A 21,233-nucleotide genomic window follows, 5' to 3' on the forward strand; every position below is an offset into this window, starting at 1 on the left:
AAAGCTAGGCTGGTTGCAAAAGGCTATGCCCAGACATATGGCATAGATTATGATGAAACCTTCAGTCCAGTTGCTAGGATGGCAACTCTCAGATGTGTTATTGCTTTGGCAGCAGCCAAAGGTTGGAGGTTGCAGCAAATGGATGTGAAGAATGCCTTCTTGCATAATGATCTGCAGGAAGAAGTGTATATGGATCAACCAGCAAGTTATGAAGATTTAGAGCATCCCACGTATGTGTGCAGGTTGAAGAAGGCACTCTATGGGCTCAAGCAAGCACCTAGAGCATGGTCTGACAAGATCAGAGAGTATCTTTTCAATATTGGCTTTTATGTTTCTGATGCTGATCACTCACTTTATGTGAGAAAGGGAGATGCAGGTTTGGTCATCATAGTCATCTATGTGGATGACTTGATTATTACATGTGATAGTGATAGTGGGATTGCTGAAGTTGACTTTTTGAAGAAGAAGTTTGAGATGAAGGATTAAGGTGAGCTAAGGTACTTCCTTGGCATTGAGGTGATCAGATGTGATGATGGTATATGGCTATTCCAAAGACAGTATGTCTTGGATATGTTGTCCAAGTATGGTATGACAACATGCAAACCACTTTCCGTCCCGTTGGAGAAGAATGTAAAGTTGAGTGCTGATGTTGGGGATGAGATAGAAGACCCTACTATGATCAGGAGGATAGTGGGGAGTTTGATCTACATGACCATTACAAGGCCAAACTTGAGCTATGTTGTTGGTCTTGTGAGTCAGTTTATGCAAGTACCTAGAAAGCCACATTTGGATGCAGTCAGATGCATATTGAGATATGTGAAGTCCACATTACATTATGGACTTTTCTATGAGGCACGCACAGATGTACACGTGTTTGGATACACAGATGCAAATTGGGTTGGTAGTATGTCTGATAGAAGATCTACCAGCGGATACATGTTCTCTCTTGGTAGTGCAGCAATTGCTTGGAGCAGCAAAAATAAATCTACAGTTGCCTTGTCGAGTACAACGGCTAAGTATAGAGGTGCTGCTGTTGTAGCATGTGAGGTAGTATGGCTATAAAAGTTAATGGCTGATTTGGATGTGTAGGTGGAAGGTCCAGCTGTCATTTATTGTGACAACATGAGCAGTATACAGTTGGCTAGGAACCCTGTGTTCCATGCCAGGACAAAACATATTGAGGTACACTACCACTTTGTGAGAGAGAAGGCACTAGCAGGTGAGATTGACTTGGTGTATGTCAGCACACAGGATTAGATAGCTGACATCTTCACGAAGGCATTGGGTACAGAGAAGCTTCAAAAGTTTCGAAGCTTACTTGGAGTTGCAGAGATGCAGTTGAGCTTGAGGGGGAGTGCTGAGATAACAAGCTCAACACATGTGGACATTGATGATGGACCGCTTGGTTAGATGGGTCCACACGTCTACACTTAGCACGTCGGTGGTCATTATGACTCTCACATGGCCACTGACTCATTACTTATTATATTCAGGTTGTTACACCTATTTACAGCTGGCATAGTTATAGCGCCAGTCGACTAGTGTAGTCGGTTATGCATTGTTTGACTTAGTAGGCCACTTTCCTTTATGTTGTATCTTATCTATACTTTGTGTACATTGTAAAGTGTGTTGAAGAAGAAGAAGAAATCAGCAAGAAAACGTTTTGGCCTCCATCTCTCTTCTTGTCTCTTGAGTGAGCTTCTCCTTGTGCATTCTATGTGTGTTTGGTGTAGTATCTTGAGCAAGTCCCCCCACCACGCGATTCTTGACATTTCAGAACAAAAATTTATTACATCAAGCTAATTACTATCTAGTGAATGAACTATCCTCTTAAAGAAGCCATGGAAATTGTTCCAAAGATGAAGCATGTTGCCAAGAAGATTCTTCCATAGACAAACCCTTCCACTTAATAAGATATTCCATAAGAACTTGGTTCCTTAGAACTTTCTCCCACTTACCAATAATCTTTTTAGGTTCATAAATGATCAAACCATCTTCATCAAGGGGAGGTAGTTCTTCAAGAACTTGGATTTTAGGGTCAACATACTTCTTGAGCTGAGATACACGAAAAACATTGTGGATGTGTGTAGTTGAAGGTAAATCATGTTGATAGGCAAGATCCCTAACTTTCTTAATTATTTGGTATGGACCATAGTATCTATGAGTGAGTTTATTATGTCCCCCCTTAAGAGAAGCATAACAGGATTTTGGAACCTTCAAGAAAACCCATTCATCTTTATCAAACTCCACATGTTTTCTTTTCTCATCCGCATAGGCCTTCATTATCTCTTGAGATTTTCCAATGTTGTCATTGCATTGCTTCATAAGAGCCTCCATCTTCTCTAACTCTTCATGATCATTAGGATTTACATCATCATGAAACAATGTGGAAGGCACTTGAACCTTGTAACCATATAATGCTTCAAAAGGAGACATTTCAATACTCATGTGATGAGTATTATTATAACAAAATTCTGCAAGATGAAGCCAATGGTCACATGCATTTTTTGTGTCATGGAAAAAATGACGCAAATCAAATTCTAGCCATTTGTTGACCCTTTTAGTTTGCCCATCCATTTGTGAATGATAAGCCGTACCAGGAGTCAAAATAGTTCCCATAGAAGAGAACAAACTCCTCCAAAAGCTATCCATAAACTTGGTGTCACGATCAAACACAATCTTCATTGGCATTCCACGAAGCTTAAAGACACATTCCATAAATTGATCAACCACTTGCTTTGCTGTAAATTGAGTCTTTGAATGAAATGGGCTGATTTAGTCAACCAGCCTACCACCACATAAATGCTATTCCACCCGTGCTTTGTTGTAGGCAATCGTGTTATGAAATCCATACTAATATGAGTCCACTTCCCATCATGAGAAATAGGTAGTGGCCAAAGCAAACCATCAAGTAGAAGTGTGGAATCCTTATTTTGTTGACACGGAAGAAAACTCATGACATAATCTTTAACATCTCTCCAAATCCTTTTCCAATAAAAGCTCTTATGAATATTATCAAATGTTTTGAACAAACCATGATGTCCCACTAAAGGTGAAGAGTGAATCTCTTGCAAAATGTGGTCTTTGAAAGATGATTGAGGAGTCAAGAAAACCCATCCTTGATACCATAAAAGACCATTATGCCATTTATAATTTGGGTACTCTTCTCCTTTGCAACCAGTCCATGCATCATGTAAAATGGTACACAAGGAAGCATGAGAATCATGAGTGCCACCCAGATCAAATGGAAATCTATCCATGGAATCATATAATCCTTTGTTAGTGGCATTCTCTTCTTCATGAATCTCTTCGACATTGGGTAAGCATTTACATGAAGTAAAATTTCCTCTTGATCCTCTCTTCATCAACTTCCACATCTTGAGTGATCACCATATTGATTTTTGAATTCTTAGCTTTGCACTTTAGCTTATGATCTTGTGACCACTTCTCCCCACATTTGAAAGATAATCCTCTGGCATGCATTTCTCTAAGCTTATCGTGAGAAAGGAAGTTGTTGTTAGAACCGTTTTGGGACAATTTAGGAGAAATTTTAGCTCTTGAAAAATTGCCTCTTGTCTCAACCACATTTTTGAAATTTTGCCCCTGTTTTTGTGCATAATTTCCACCTTATTTAGAGGCATAAACACTAGGATAAACTTTATTGTTATAATTGTTTTGACTATTATAACCCTTGTTTTCTTGCTTAAAAGAGTCTCTTGATTGACTAAAAGCTTGCCCATATTTTGTAGGTTGATTGGAAATATTATTGCCCAAACTCCTTTGCTGGACTTGTACTTGAAGGAATATCTTTCAGCCAATTGTATGGCCTCATTTAAAGTTTTTGGTTGTTGAGCTCCTACATCCGATGAGAGGGCAAGGTCAAGACCAAAAATATATTTATTTAACTTAGTAAAATCTGAAGTACCTTCAACATACATGGAGAGATTCAAGTAGGTGTTGGAATAGTCTCTAATAGACATTCCTCTTTGAGCACATGCATACCATGTTCTTTGGAGCCTTTCTTTTTCCAAAGGAGAAATATCAATCATTGCTTGCTTGAACTCCTCTCAAGTGAGAAAGTTTTTCCCAATCTTGTGCATGTAATACCACCAAGTATGGGCATAACCTTCAAGATGAAAAGTCGTGAAATAAATATTGGCTTCTTCACTTCTAGGATAAAGGATAAAGTACAATTCAAGCTTATTAATCCATTTCTCCCACTCTAAATGTGAAGCGTTATCTCCTTTGAAATTAGTGATATTGATCTTTTCCTTATACTCATTTTCATTGTAAGATGGGTGCCCATAAGAATCTTGCCTCCATGAATCTTTGTTCTGTGAGTTTTGTCTAAAAGTAGGTGGCCCAAAATTATGGAATGAGGGTTGACCATTTGAAATATCATGGGTTGATCTTCTCTCATCATGTCTCCCACCTTCATGAACTTGATTGTTGACTGCATTTCTTTTTTGTACATTTGAGGGTTGATGGTAAAAAGACTTGTAGAAGGGGTCGCATCCATGATAATCATCATCTAGAAGCTCACTCAAGAGACAAGAAGAGAGATGGAGGCCAAAACGTTTTCTTGCTGGTTTCTTCTTCTTCTTCCACACACTTTACAATGTACAAAAAGTATAGATAAGATATAACATAAAGGAAAATGGCCTACTAAGTCAAACAATGCATAACCGACTACACTAGTCGACTGACACTATAATTATGCCAGCCTATAAATAGGTGTAACAACCTGAATATAATAAGTAATGAGTCAGTGGCCATGTGAGAGTCATAATGACCACTGACGTGCTAAGTGTAAATGTGTGGACCCATCTAACTAGGCGATCCATCATTAATGTCTGCATGTCTCAACATAGGTTTCCTCTTCACTAAGTTCTTCCACATAGTGAATAGGAGCGTCACTCGGTGGTTGGGTTACATAGGGCCTTGGTGGTCTGGGTATGCCTGTTGGGTTCATCTCTAGCCTATGAATGGCCGATCTTGTGTCATTTGGTGCTGGAAGTGCCAGTTGGGCTCCCCTTCCAAAGAGGTTAGGTGGCCTGTTGCCTAAGTATGGAGGGTTGTATTGCTGTGCATATGGGAATCTCCTTGGCAATCTGCAATGCAATGCGTCATGACCAAACCTACCGCAGTTCGAGCATGGCCTAGATCTAGGATCTTGACACTCGGCTGGGAGGTGGTTTCCACCACAGTGTATACACTGCATATGAGACCGCACATGCTTACTCATCTGTTCTTGCAATCGTGCAAGCTCCATTCTTACCTCAGCCAGCTCATGGCCTTGGTCAACACCTTTTCCCTTATCCCGTATGCTAGAGTTCTCTCTCTCTCCCAAAGATATTGTCAGCTCTGGAGCTCTCTGGCTTATACTGTCCCGACTGGAGTTCCTCATGCCTCGCTCCCTAAGCTGATTGTCCACCCTTATTATCTCTTCAAAAACTCTAGCTAACACGTCTCTGTGTAGGGTAGAGTTACTAGCCAAGGCCTTGTAGAGCTCCTTGCTTTGAATTCTAGTTATAAACATGGTAGACACAGCCTTCTCATTAGATCGCTCATTGGTCTGGATCCTCTTGAAAAGGCTGCGCACATGAGTGACATTGTCTCTTATGTCTTCCTTTTTGCTCTGACTGACATTCATCAACCGGACGATGAGGTTGTCAGAGTACCCTTCCTCAGAGAATCTCTTGATAAAATGGTCTTTAAGACGGGCAAAGTTCATGTGCTCGGTTGCATCTAGACTAGTGTACCAAATTCTCCCCTTATCTCCTAAACATAGCCCGAAGGCTTGAGAGCATTGTGCAAGGTCCGTGAGACTGTTTTCTTTGTAAACTTGTTCAAACTTCTCCACAAAGCTATATGGGTCATTGCTAGGTTCATACTTGTCTAGTTGCTTTGCTACAACAGGGATCCTAGATTACCCCTTTGCCCCTTGTGTGACCCCTAATCCCGAGAGTAATGTTGTGGCTAAGGCTATTGCACTCTACTTAGCGGAGGTGTTGTCCATGAGCTGCCTGGCTACAAGTTCACTCAATGTCTACATATTGTTGGAGTTTCCTAGCCTTGGTCCTGCTTTGGCTGCACCAGTTAGGGCTAGCACACACCGGGCCTCGTACATGTCTACATCTTGTTGGAGTTTCCTAGCCTTTTGCTCATGGTTATAGGCAATTATGCTCTCTAGCGCCTTTCTGACCACCTTTCTTTCCTCCTCTAGGTTTGCTACCACTTCCTCTACTGGCCTGCCCTAAACTACCGTCCTATTTAACAAGTCATACTCATTGACTAACTCCTGCACTATGACTAGGAATTCTCCCAAGTCCAGTCGGTCCTCTCCTTGTCCGCCTCGTGATCCTGACATTGCTCCCACTTCCAGCTCCACAAGGTTGTCGATCAATTTGAGTAGCTCCAGCAACGTCCGATCCTCTATGTTGTCGCCTTCCAGTTCTTCGTGTCCTCTTAGGGTCCTACTGATGGGGCTCTTAGATAGCCAACTATGTTTTGGGATCTTCTCCTAGTAGTGGGTTCCTTGATGTTATTATGTCTTCTGATGAGCTCCTTGTTATTGGAAGCAGTTGTCAATCTTATTCACAAGTTGTGCTTTGTGCTTTCTAGTACTTAGTGCAAAAACATGCTTTTCCTTTTCATGTAGTGCACCTTAGGTGATGAAATCAAAAAGTGAGGTGCGGATGCACGAAATGCTCAATGCAAACTCCACTCTACCCCTCACGTTTGTAGCCTGATGTGGCTCTAAGTGCAGGTTTTGGCTGATCTAAAGTTTTACTGAAAGACCCTGCTGCATTCTCTATTCTGCTTCAGGGTTGGTTGGTTGGTTGGCTGGTCGCCGAACATCAAGTCAATTTTTAAATTTGGTCTGCTCAGTGTTTAGTTGTTTGGGGTGAATCCTCAGTTATCTTGTCTGACCTCTGGCTTCTAAGGCTAAGCTGGGTTCCCTGGGGGATCAGAGATGTGACCAAGGTGGCAAGGACTGAGGGACATGTTTAAAAACTTTCTATTAAAGTTCTGGTGAATTGCTTCGATTTTGGGAATCGGACGCTAGTCCAATCTTAGGATTCGGATGGACTGGTTCGAGTTTCACACTACGAGCGGTGGTCAAATTATACTTTGGTCCAATTTCCCTAGTTGGACAGGGGAGATCCGACTACTGCAATGGGTCAAGTGGTCCAAGTTTGGGACTAGAATACGTGGTCCGACTTTGACACCAGATCCGATTATAATAGTCGGGACGGTTGGTCCGATTTCGGAGATCGGATCGGAAAAGTGGTCCAATTTTTGGGCTGGTCCGATTTTGGAGATCGGATCGGATAAGTTGTCCGATTTTCGGAGTCAGACGGTCTGACTCCAGAAATCGGGCAGTCCTATTCTAGGACTCGGACGAACTAGTTCGACGGCGCGAACGACGGCCCGCAAGTTGCGCACGATACCTCAAGGCCAATGCCTACTCCACGGAATCGTGTCGTGCCTTCCAAATAGGTGCAAAGAAATAGAGGGAACTTCCTGGCATACCTTGAAGCGATGTGGCGCTTGAATCGATCAGCACTTCGTGATCTCCCCGCAGCTCTCTCTCTCTTGCTCTCTCCCTGGCTCTCAAGCTCACTCTCTTCTCACAAGGCTGAATGTCAAATGTGGTCTTTCCTAGTTCCATGGGCTCTTATTGTCCCATCCCAGCCTACTGCAACCTCAGAAGTTAATCCCTCACACTCTTCCAGCCATAAATATGATCTTGTGTCCCTATTTCCATGTTTCCAGCAGAACCCTTCTGTTTTCCTTATTTTTCCTATCCTAAACTTAGCCTAATGCAACAAAAATCAAAACCGGATATGGAGATGGATGGTCCTACTCTAATATTAACAACAAATCAAAATATTTACTTGCTCCAGGGATTAAAACCTCCTAAATCTCCTAACTATCTCGAGCACCCGTTCAAGCTACAAACCCTACTTCTATGCTGGATCCGATGTGCGTGGCGCTCAAGGCTCGATTCCGTTGGTCTTGGCAACGGAACCAAAATGGAGGGAAGATACGGAGCTCTACCCCAAGACCTACGAACCACTTATTGATCAAGCGTTTCAAGCTGAGTGGCCATGGCTACCTCTCACATAGCCGACGTGCAATGCCTACCTTACGGGTGTAGTGAGCTTACCTTGATGCTCGATCGAGTTCCCTCCTCTCTCTTGCACTCCGGTAGCTCCATGATCCTTGTGGCAAGCTCAAGCAAGCTCAAGCTCCATCCTCCATAGCCACGCGAGAGAAGAGAAGAAGAGAAGATGAAGAGAGAAGATGGAGAGCTTCTTCTCCATGATCCCTCATTCTCACATACTCACTCCCTCACTCCCTCACATTCCCTCACTCCCTCACTCAAGCACAAGTAAGAAGGTAAGAAAAAAGAGAAGAAGAAGAATAAGCTTTGGCCACACACAAGAATGAGCTTCTCATTCACTTTTGAACTTTATATACATGCCCTATTTTTTGCGCGGTCATTCCCACTTTTTACATGGCCGGCCATTAGCCTACTAGGCCCTCTTTTTCTATTTCCCACCGTTCTAACTTATCCCATTCCTACTAATGCATACAATTTGTACAGGAGTGAGCCCGGCACTCTTTTTACAAGGATTCGGGAGCGCCTTCATATTTAATGGTGCGTTTTTACTCATTTCTTTTCTCGAGGCAACACTGAAGCCTTTTGGAGAGGTCGTTATTCAAATTTTTAGGGTCTAACCTCCATCTAGGGGCGCCTTTTCCTTCCTCTGTCTTGTGCCTTTTTGGTTATCTCCTTCTTCCATTTTTCCCGCACTTCTGCTCCATTTTCCAATCCTCTTTGTTGCGGTAAACAACTTATCAAAACTATATTTGTAGTATAGAACAACAAAAAGAACTAGCCTAGTGGATAGTCACTTGGTAGTTAATTGCACTTGGGTGACGACATTGCCGGGATGGGTGACCTCTCGAGAAGATTTTCCTACAGGCTAGTGGGAGCTTCTCACGTGCAGCCAACGGTATCAACAAAGCCTTCGTAGCCCATTGCCAAGTATGCCAAGGCTAAGATGCCAAGATCTATGCCTTGGTCACCGCCTTGGTTGTCGCTTTGAAGTGATGCCTATGCAATGCACGGTGCTCACCCATATATTCGTAAATTTTTTCTTCGCACTACAAAAATGGCCGTGGGCAAGCCTACATCCAAGTGCATGTCCAAAGAATTATTCATTGCATCTATCAAGATACTTAAAGTTGTCAAGTTTAATGAGGCGGTATTTCTTTTGGCTAAAATGGGCCAACACTTCCAGCATGTCAAGAAAGGTCAACTTAGCAATGTGCCATATGGTGCTTTTCTCCAAAAGATTATTACTCTTGCACCTCCTCCAAGTGGAGTACCAATATACCTAATCCTACCCCTCTTCCAAAGAAACCTCCACCTCCCATCTCCTCTCCTCCTCTAATGCGACCGAGCTTTGATTCTGAAGATGGGCCTCCTACTAGGTTCCCTCAAAAAAAACATTTATGCACAAAGGGTCTTTCGAGTCCTCCTCCTATTCCAAATCCTCCTATACAGGAATCTATTCATGATGTTTGTAGCAGATCTCTTTTCTCATTCCTTTCCTATACAAATCTATTTGCATCCCAAAGGGAAGGACAATCAGCTTCGTAGATCCCTTCCTCCCTGATAGACAATGTTATCTGGACCCATGCTTTCACAATTGGTTTCTAGTGTCCAGTCTACTCTAGAAACCTCTATCACTTCCGGTCTTCAATCCATATATACAAGTGTTTACACCTCTTTGCAAGATAAGGTGGACTCTCTAACCAGCTAGCTTAGCAAGGCCTTGGAGGATTTAGCCTCTGAGAGAGCTACCTTGAATAACATCCATAAATAGGTGACTGCATCTACAACTTTAATGGATTCACAAAAAGCCACCATTAAAGAGTTGGAAATCAAGATCACTACTTTAGAGGAGAATGTGTCAATAACTAAAGAGAAAAATTATGCTCTCGAGGAGATGGGCCCCAAAGCATGGTACTAGCGAATAGACAAGTTCTTTTTAAGCTTAAACTTCAAAAGATGTGCTTCGGATGCTAACTTGTATGTTTACAGGGATGGTAAAAAGTCTGTAGTGATTGTCCTATATGTGGACGACCTTCTTATTACAGGTGACTGATCAACCAAACTGGAAAGGCTTTGAGTTCTGAGTTTCAGACTTAGGCTTGCTGCACTATTGTTGGGGATTGAAGTCTAGCAAGAGCCAGGAAGGATCTTCATCTCTCAGAAGAAGTATGCATGGGAGATCTTGAAGGCATTTGGCATGACCAAATGCAAGGAGATAGCTACACCTATGGAGGTGAATGCAAAGTTATCCATTGAGGATACTTCAGCACTAGTAGACATTGGGAAGTACAGGAGGTTGGTTGGCATTCTGATTTACTTGTGTAACACCAGACCAGATATTAGTTTTGATGTTGGTGTTTTGAGCAGGTTCTCAAACAAACCTCATGAGAGTCATTGGAAAGCTGGGATGCGAGTGCTCAGATACTTGAAGGAAACTCTTGACTATGGTATCACATACAGTTCCGCGGAACTTCTCTTGTGGGGAATTGTGACTCAGATTGGGCAGGAGACAGTGATTCCAGGAAGTCTGTTTCTGGTTATTGTTTCTCTTTAGGTTCATGAATTTTCTCTTAGATTAGTAAGAAGCAGCCAACAGTGGCATTGTCTTCTACCAAAGTAGAGTACAAGGCAGCTTGTTTTGCTGCATGTGAAATAGTATGGTTGAGAAGGATCCTATGGCATATGGGAGTGCAGGATGAAGAACCAACTATGCTAAGATGTGACAATCAGAGTTGCATCGCCATTGCCAAAAATCCAGTGTTTCATGCGTGCACCAAGCATATAGAGATCCAGTATCACTATATGCGTGTTTTGATCGAGGATGGGATAGTGGAGCTGGTCTATTGTCCCCAACAGAGGAGAATGGAGTGGATATCTTCACCAAAGCACTTATGAAGGATCTGCTTCAAGTTCATCTTCAGAGACTTGGCATTGGGCCGAGGATATAGTTCACCTGTGCGGGTGGACATTGAGGGGGGGTATTAGATATGCTCAATGCCCCACCCTCATAAGGTGCCACCAATGATCCATGGTGCTCAAAGTTGTAAGGCCCCCATTATGAGGAGAAGCCATATGTGAGCCTAGACATTGGTTGAGTCTTGACTTGTATGTCAGATGAGGTCTATGTGATCGGATGGCAAAAAGGTGACCATTGTGGGTCTAATCTTTGGGTTAGAGAGAGTAGTTAAGCTGGTAGCAACTCGAGGCACGTTGCATCGAGTTGCAGGGTAAGAGAGTTATCAGGGGCCCTAGCCAATGGTAAAGGGAATATTCCCTAGCCAATTAGTGGAGGTGCATATGGAAGGTCAATAGATACATGTGCATATGGAAGGTCAACAGACACATGGGCACATGGAAGGTCAACAGACACGTGCATATGGAAGGTCAACAGACACATGGGCACATGGAAGGTCAACAGACACAGGTGCATATGGAAGGTCATCCATCATGACCCCCTTCATAAGCTATAAAAGCTAAACCCCTTCACAGCCATTATCCATCTTTCACCCAGTCAAAGTTGTCCTAGCTAGCCTTAAGCTCTTCACCTATCTTCTGTCTAGATCACCATCTAAGCTTCATAGTGGAAGTGCACGGGTGGACAGAGCCATCTTTGTATCAGTTGTTTGGAGATAAAGAAATTTTGTTATTCTCCTCTTATCTGTTGTGTACTCTCTATCTCTTGCTAAAATCTGTGTTTTGATAGATTTGTGGATCGATTGATTTCTCACGAGGCACAATTACTTTCTCTCATGTATCTTAAAGGAGATTTACAAATCCCTTATAAGGAGGACATGAACGTTTATGTGGGTGATGTGATCTTCCAAGCCGTCATATATACACATTTAGTTGAGATGACTTTGGAAGAGATGACTTGAGAAATTATCATCAGCAAACATCTTGGTGTAAAGGACATGCTTGGCATCCTCCTTTAGAGGATGGTGTCATGGATCCACGCCATCGATGGAGTGTTTTTCATCAATCGAATATCTAGCCTTTACACTCTCTAGTATTAACATATGTTTTGGATAATCCTTTCTTCACATGTGAATTCTTCCAAACTTTAAAATTCCATTGTTCTATTTATCCTTCAGACCCTAATGATCTCCTTTCCTATTCTCTCATTTCCTATCATCTACCTTTGTATATTTCCATTATCAATTCTAATCCAAATACTATTCTTATCTTATCTTTTGCTCCTGTAGCCTCCCTTGAAATTCCTATTTTTACTAGTTATCCATTCATTGCTGGTCCTACATCTTCTCCTACCCCTTCTGACCCTCTTTTTGTTGTTCTACCTATTCCCTCGGTCTTTTTAGTGGAGTCCCTTCCAGCACTTTTATTATATTTTCCTCCTTTTCCATCCTCATTGTCCCCTCAATTATCATCCTTTTATTACCTATCTCTTCATTGTTCCCCTATTATTCCAATACCCCCACTTAATTGAATATATAAATATTCCTCCACAATCTATGATGGATATGATAGTGATATCCTCCGTCATGGTATTGAACATTACATGATTCTTTGACAAGACCAATGTTTAATTGGACTCTCATTCATGGGTCTTGGGAAAGTCCTTCAACATGTTCAAACTCCTATCTTCAATTATCTTGAGTGCATGCTCAGTCTGTGGATACCTCTGTATGTCTTACAACTCTTTTTTGTTGGTATCTTTCCTTCATGCATCAACAATCCAATTTGAATACTCGAAAGACAATACCCAATTTGCATATTAATCCTAATGAGGATGTAACAGTGGCTTAGATGGATGTGTTTTACTATTTTGCACAAGCTTTTTCTAATAGATTCATTATCCTATTGGAAAGAACAATTGCTTCCATATAGGAGAAAAGATATGGGCCACTGACACCCCTGAATAGTTAATAATTTTGTTAAGTACCAAGGGGGTTGAAGTCTCCTTCTATTAAAGGGAAAGAATCTCCTCTGTTATGAGTAGTTGGTTACCACTAGGCGCAAAGGAAGTGGAAAGGGGTAAGAACAATGCCTTGGTGATATTAGCAAAAGATAAGAAGAAATTACGGCCATACACCAAGCCAGAATGTTTTTTGTAAGATGCTAGGAAGAAATAACAAAGTTTTGCATCCATGGGTAAAAACTCGAGGGCAACAGATTGATGAAGGCTAACCTAATGGATACAATTAGCTTTAGAAAGAAGGGAGTAGTCATGGACTGGTAGTGGGACATGCTGAACCACTATCGGTGGGGTGGAGGAAGATGCCATTCAAGCTACATGGGATAACACCCACACACACAAAAACTAGGAAAAAGAGGGAGTTCTTGCAAAACCCACATAGTCCACCACTAAGACGAATATCAAGAAGGAAACCATAAGATAGACATGACTGGACCAGACTTCCCCAAGCGGACCGCATCCTATAACGGAAAAAATTTGGCATGACCTACGTACGCATGTGATCGAAAACTTTGTGATATGCAAGCATATATGCACCCTAAAACCCCATAGTCAAGCACTTAAATCAAATATAACCTTAATCATGCCACATCCATGACATTGAATAGACCAAACAGATCAAAACAGACTCATAATAGAACCATTGGTTGATAAATAGAATAGATAGGGACTGATAAGACTAATGTTTGACTGGTAAGATCACATCCCCATAAATGCTTTTCGTCAACCTATGGTGCAGTGATGTGAATGAGTGAAAACTATATGAATTTATTTTATAAGATGAGAAATGAGTTTATAATTTATTAAATAATTTATCTCTTAATCTATAATGATTCAAATTTTGCAACCCAAAATTCACTTAGACTTGATTTGACTTGACGTTGGGTCTCTACAAATGCACTTCATTGTTATAATTCACATGATGTTTGGCGCAAAGTGCATGCATGCGTGATGGTGGGGGGGTCATTTTTAATTACAATTTAATATGTATGTAGCGCATGTATGTGTGAACAAGGGTTAATTTTAATTTACAAAAGTATGTGGATTATTATGCCATGTGCTTGTGTAATTGCGAGGGTTCTTTTTACAATTTAACAGTCAGGTTGATTTTAATTACAAAATTAGTGAAGTGCATTGTGTTCATTTTGTGGGTGCAATGGTTGGATTAATTTCATTTACAATTTATTTGTGTATTATGGTGCATGTGAAAGAGGGAAAAGAAAATGAACCTGGCGGTGTGTGGACACCCGCAAGGTCTAATGATTCGGTGGTAAAGAGGGCAAAATTCATGTCAAAAAATCCATAGCAATAGAAAATCCATGAACAAGATATGACACCATGTCGACTAGGAGAGAGTCAACCTCCTGGACAATAATAAAATTAAAAAAACAACTAATACCAATGCAAAGAAGAATAAAAGTATGGAAAAATGTATTGGTATTTGGGGTTTATTTGTTTGTTTTTTTCATTTTGTTTTGAGTGTGACTTTGAGGCTTTTGTTTGTTTTTTGAAAACATGATTTTTATATGATTGTGTTTGTGTTTTGTTACATTTTGGTTTTGGTGTTTTGGTTTTGTTTTGAATTTTAATATTTTTTTCTCTCTCTTCCTTTGATTTTTTAAAAATGTGTAGTTTAGGGTGACTAAATAGAGAGAAAAATGGTTAAAATTTATAAATGAAAATTTTAAAAATTTTGAGGAAATTTTTTGGCTATGTTATAAAAAAATTACAAAATTTTCATGAAATTTTTAAAATTTTGTTAAAATTTTCAAGTTGTTGCTAAATTTTTACGTGAATTTTCAGTTCGAAATTATGGTCTCAAAATTTCTAGTAATTTTTTTATTTTTCTTGATATTTTTTATAAAATTTTCCATTTATTTGAATTTTGTATGGATTTTTATTGTTTAATTTTTTTGGGTGGTTTTTTGTGCTTTAAAAAAAATATGCGAGAAAAAGGCAGGTACCCGAGTGTGAATGGGAATGTCAAAACACGCGTACGTGTGACCCACGAACATGAATGCTCAAATAACACCGAGTGACAGTAGTGGTGGGAACACACAGGGTGGCTTCATGGGAACAATAGTCACTAACGAGGAGGATTCAGGTTTAGTTTGGATTAGTTTATCGTGGCTGTGTCTGCATGTGAAGGGGGGCCACGAAGGGACTATGGGGTTGCGGGGGTAAGTCGGGGGGAAATGGGTGGGAAGGGGGCTAAGGAGGGGGGAGGAAGGCATAGGGGGAGGGAGGCATGGGGGGAGGGTGGATGTAGGAGGTGGGTTGGTGGGCGGGGAGGGAGGGTGGTGGAGGGGTCGGGGCGACATGTGGGCAGTAGTAGTGGCATTCGATGACGGGGCGCCATAGGTGTTCGACGATGGGCAAGGAGAAAGGACAGGGAGAGGAGTGGGGAGGTCACGGATCGCGACGGAGAACTGTAGGGAGGGAGGTTGGCGGGTGGGTGGAGCCATGGGGGGAGGCGGGTTGATGGGCAGGGAGGGAGGGTGGTGGAGGGGTCGAGGCGGTAGGTTGTTGGTGGCAATGGTGTTCGATGGCTGAGTGCCACATAGGCAGTCAACAGTGGGCGGGGATAAACGATAGGGTCAGGGCGACATGCGGCCAGTAGTACTAGTGTTCGATGGCGGGGTGCCACAGGTGTTCGACGGTGGGCGGGGAGAAAGGATAGTGAGAGGAGTGGGGAGGTCATGGATCACGGCGGAGAATTGTAGGGGGGGAGGTTGGCAGGTGGGTGAAGCCCTTGGGGGAGGCGGGTTGGTGGGCGGGGAGGGAGGGTGGTGGAGGGGTCAAGGCGGTAGGCTATCGGTGGCAGTGGTGTTCGATGGCCAGGTGCCACATAGGCGTTCGACGGTGGGCGAACGGTGCCACATAGGCGTTCGACGGTGGGCGGGGAGAAATGATAGGGAGAGGAGTGGGGAGGTTGTGGGTAGTGGCGGAGAACTATAGGGAGGGAGGCTGGCAAGCGGGTGGAGCCATGGGTGGTAGGCTGGCAGAGAGGAAGGTGAAGGGGGTTGAGTGGCAGCGCTTGGCAAGGGGAAGAGGCAGAGAAGGAGGACACAAGTGGTGGGGGGGATGGGAAAGAGGAGACGGTTGTGGGCAGTGAAAGAGGAGGCAGATGCGGGCATCTGAAGAGGAGAAGGCAAGTGAGGAAGAGATGGAGATGGAGGAGAGGGGAGATGAAGGAGGGGGGAATCGGAAGGAGACAGGAGGAGGAGAGGGGAGAGAGGGAGAGGGGAGAGAGAAGAAGAAAGAAATAAGAGGGAGGGAGGGGAGGGAGGGAACACAGGTGGTTGGGGGGATTGTTGTGTTGTGTTTTTTTTTATAAAAGTTTTTTTGTTGGTCTCTTTTCAAATTTTAATTGAACACCCCTCCACGGTAAAAAAATTTGCATTCTTGAGAGAAACAAAAACTCGGTGAGCATGTGTGGGCTAGACGCATTACGTGGACCTGACGGCACACATTTGGAGGTAAAAAATGGGTGTTCGTGCGGACATGTAGGGGCAACGAGATAAAAAATGCACAAAAAAATTAATTCGAAAAGATTCGATGATATGCAAGAAGAAGGAAAAGGGGGCAATACGACAAGGGGAAAGAACTGGACAACAAAAACGATATACTTGGCATAAAAAACAAGCGTTCACATGGAAAAATCATAAAAATGCACCCAAAAACGTGATAAAAAATTAAAAACAGAAAATTCCTATGTCCAAATGGAATGCAGTGAAAAGAAAAAATATTCGATTGGACAAGATTGTTGGGGCTATCAAGTCAGAACATAGTTTCGATGATGAACAAAAGTGTTCACATGGAAAAATTATAAAAATTAGTAACGAAAATATACAAAAATACATAAAAGTAACAATAGGCAATCAATTCATTAGATTAACAGTGATAAAAAGGAGGAATATTTGGGGGAAGGGTAAGGATCAGGGCAATGAGGTGAAACGGCATGTTCAATGCAAAAAAGGCACGTTTGAATGGAAACACGTCCGATGCACATAAAATCCTTCAAAAGTTAATAACTTATGAACCATCACTCGGAACAGAGGGTGGTAAAAGGAAAAAGTATCTGATTTGAAGGTACAAATAGGACTATAAGCTTAAATTTTAGGTTTGGTGAACGTAGGATGCATTCACATAGAAATACGTCCGCAAAACATAAAAGTGTTCAAAAATGAATAACAAATGAACTATGAGGCAAAAAATAGGGGACTATAAAAAGGAAAAATGTCTAATTCAAAGGGAAAAACATAGCTACGATAGGAAAGTGCATGTTCAATGAAGCAAGGATATGTTCACATGGAAAGACAAGAAAAAGAGGAAAATGACCATAGGGGGAAAGGAAGACCTCGAGTAGGGGATGGAATAAGATGGGTGGATGGGGAAGGAACCCCAACAAGATATAGAAGAGAGATTGCATCAGTGAATGATCAAATAGCAACGTTTTCATGAGTGTATGCAGAAGAGATGCGTAGGGACATATCTCCACACTTAAATCTTTTCAAATTGGTTTTGTCTTATCAACAGGGGCCTAACTCTTAACAACAGAATGAACCCTTGCATTCCCACTCTAAGACATGACATACACATATAAACACAAGAAGAAGGGTTAAAAACACTTAGTCCATTTAGCAAATGGTTGAGGTGGACAATAATTGATGTGCTCGCTGCTTGCCACATCATGCTTCGATCATGGCAAGGACCATGTAGTAGTACTCAGGGAGTAAAATTGTCGATGAAGTCCACCGGTTTTGAGGAAAAAGAATACAACACTCAGCTCAATAGTCACTCATGCGGGAATGAGAGATTAGAGGCTTTCCCCATAACTTATGTCACTCAAAGAAGAATTGAAGGGAACCCATATCTTACACTTGTTAAGAAATTGACAGAATTGAGGGACTTAGAGGGAGTATACCAATGTGCACAATTGATGGTGCATTAGTGCATCTCAACCCATTTGGCATAGGTGCGAGCAAGAAGGCCTGGGAGTCTTGTAGTGTAGTGCACAAAATAGAATGTCTTGTCCTATTGTAGTGATAAAGGCCTATCCTAGGTATGCAATGGGAAACAGAAACATACCTAATTGCTAGATGTCATAACATCCCTTCATCTTCATCTCTCTGTTAAATGAAGGAAGGATTGGTCATGCTCTACCTCCCCTCCATTGGATTCTCTATTTTGATAGATATATGAGGGCAACTTGATTCCTCATATCTATTGATGTAATACTCATTGCCACTTGTGTAGAGGTTGTATGCATTGTGAATAATTGAGGGTGTAGTAGTGTATCTCGCCCTGTGCCGGTGGCAACTCAAGGGATTGTCGATGAAGATCAGCTTCGTCTTGTCAATGATGCCAAATAGTTAAAAGGAAGAGAAGGACCAAAGCTTGGACTCGAGAGCTATGGCAGGAGAGCAAGAGCAAGAGAGAGAGAGACAAGAAATGGGAACTCCAACAGTCACAATGTGTGACCGAGCCTTCCTTTATTCAAAGTGTCACTAAAAGAATAAAGAATAAAGTGACGATGATGGGCGCCCGCCACCTGCAGTGTGCAATGGTGGTGACTGTCAGTGTAGTAATACACGGGCGGCTAGGCGGAGGCACCTTTACCCCCAACAACCTCCCACTTAAAGGCGAATCTACCCTAGTGAGGAGTGAAAAGAAAAAGAAAAAGATAATACAACATGTACACATGTACAACAGGATGAGGAAAGACGTCATATCATCCCATGCCCATCAACCTCCTGAGGAAGGCAAAGCGCTCTGTAGAGAGGCTTTTCGTGAGCAGATCTGTAGAATTTTGGTCAATCGAGATCTTGACAAGGTCAATAGACTTGTCCTCAATGACCCCACGTATGAAGTGATACCTCACCTCAATGTGTTTCGTCTTCACATGGAAGCAGATTCTTGGCTAACTGAATAGCACTCATAGAATCCCAATGTAGTGTAGGGATAGCATCAATACCAAGGTTAGCAACCAAACGACCCAACCAAATGGCCTCCTTGCAAGCCTCAGTGGCTGCAACATACTCGGCCTCTGTAGTAGAAAGAGCCATGCATCTCTGCACCCTAAACATCCAAGAAACATCACCTCTAACATATGTGAATATAGAGCCAGAAGTGGACTTCCTACTATCTGCATGTCCTGCATAATCAAATTCAATGTACCCCACGACTTTTGTATCCTGGCTACCATAGCATATGCATTATAAGAGGGGGGGTTTTCCATTCCATACCTACTCTGCAACCTGGAAATCCAAACCACTAAAAGGTGATCTGTTTATGACATGCACAGCTGTACTAACTGCCTCGGCCCAAAAGCTCTGTGGTGGTAGGCCTGCATGACGAAGCATATTACGTACACACTCCTGGATGGTTCTATTCATCCGCTTAGCCAAACCATTCTGGGGGGGGTGTAGGGGGTGGTCAACTAACGCTTAATACCCCTCTCATCACATAACTGCTCAAAAGCACATGAGACATACTCACCCCCATTATCTGTCCTTAGGCATTTTAGCCTATACCCAGACTGGTTCTCAACCAATGCAAGCCATCTCTAAAACATAGCCAAGACATCGGATTTCAACTTAATGGGATAAGCCCAAAATTTCCGTGAAAAATCATCTATGAACATAACAAAATACTTTGCACCACCCATAGACTGGCAAGGCATGGACTCACAGACATCCGCATGTACCAATGCCAAGGGCATGCGTGGCCTACCAGACTTCTTATGCGTAGACCTAGTCTGCCTGCCATAAAGACAATGCTCACGTGAATCAAAACATGCATAATCAAGGGGCGGTAAGTACTGGAAACCAAAAAGCATTTTTATTCCCTTCAAAGACATATGGCCCAAATGGGCATGCCAAAGAGATACATGTGGGATAGAACCCATAGACAAAACATGATCAAGGGAAGAAGATGATACAATCAAGGGGTAGAGACTGCCAGCCTTGGCACCTCTCGCAATCAAAAGTCTGCCACGAGTGATCTTCCATGCAGAGTCTCCAAAAGATACATGATAACCTGTGCCATCAAGCTGTCTAGCTGACATGAGATTGCATGTCAAAGCAGGTACATGATGTACATCCTGCATAACAAAACTGCTGCTAGAAGGAAACTGCAGCCTAACATCACCAATGCCCACAATATTAGGAGAGCTGTCATCACCCAAGCGCACAGTACCCGAAATAGTACGGTATGAATGAAACCACTCTCGATAAGGTGTCACATGAAAGGACGCATCTGAGTCCAAGAGCCAACACTGTGCATACATAGAGTGTATCTCTACCGTCTGCGAAGCACTAGAAGAAGCTGCAAGGATATAGTCATCATCATCAACATCCTCAGGTTGCATAACATTGATCTCTTCAATTTTAACATTGGACTTTGCAGGCACTATACTGCGATCAGAAGACTTATCTTGCACTTTGTCTTTCCTCTTATCTTTGCACCTTTCATTGCGCAATTCATGGAATTGTGGCCTAATATGGCCCTTTTTCCCATAATGGTGACAAGTAACATTTGCATTCCTGCCACGGGATTTGCTACGTGACTTCCCACGAGACCTGGACCGAGATTTTTGAGAATCCCATCCACGGCCACTGCCATTGCCATGCTTTCCATATCCATCATTCCTGCCTCTAATTGTCATAGCATGTGACATACGAGAGATATCCAAATTTTTACGGTTAACCTCTTCTTGCAGAAGAGCACTCTCAACATCAGATAATTTCAAGGTAGCAGTAGAGGCACATAATGCAGTGCGGAATACATTCCATGACTCATTAAGAGTACTAAGCAAGAAAAGAGGAGTGACATCCTCTGCAAAAGTGATGTCCTGCGAAGTCAAGTTCTTGAGTATAGAATGGAACTGGCTCAAGTGAGCAGACATATTTACATTCTCCTTCATGCGCAGATCCATAAGCTGCTTCAGCCAATACATTTGACTCGCTGGACTTTTCATGTCATAGAGATTCTTGATTTTATCCCACAATTGCCATGCACTCTGTTCTTCCTCAAATACATTGTAGTGAACCTGTTCTGTGAGAGACATACAATGGTGGACTTGCATAACTCATCAAGCTCAAGCCATTCCTCATCTGCCATAGTTGCAGACGGATGCCCGCTTAACCTCAAAGGTTTGATTTGCGA

The sequence above is a fragment of the Lygodium microphyllum genome, chromosome 7 (genome assembly GCF_053477565.2).
Source record: "Lygodium microphyllum isolate KBCC chromosome 7, Lygodium_microphyllum_v1.1.10, whole genome shotgun sequence".
NCBI lineage: Eukaryota > Viridiplantae > Streptophyta > Polypodiopsida > Schizaeales > Lygodiaceae > Lygodium > Lygodium microphyllum.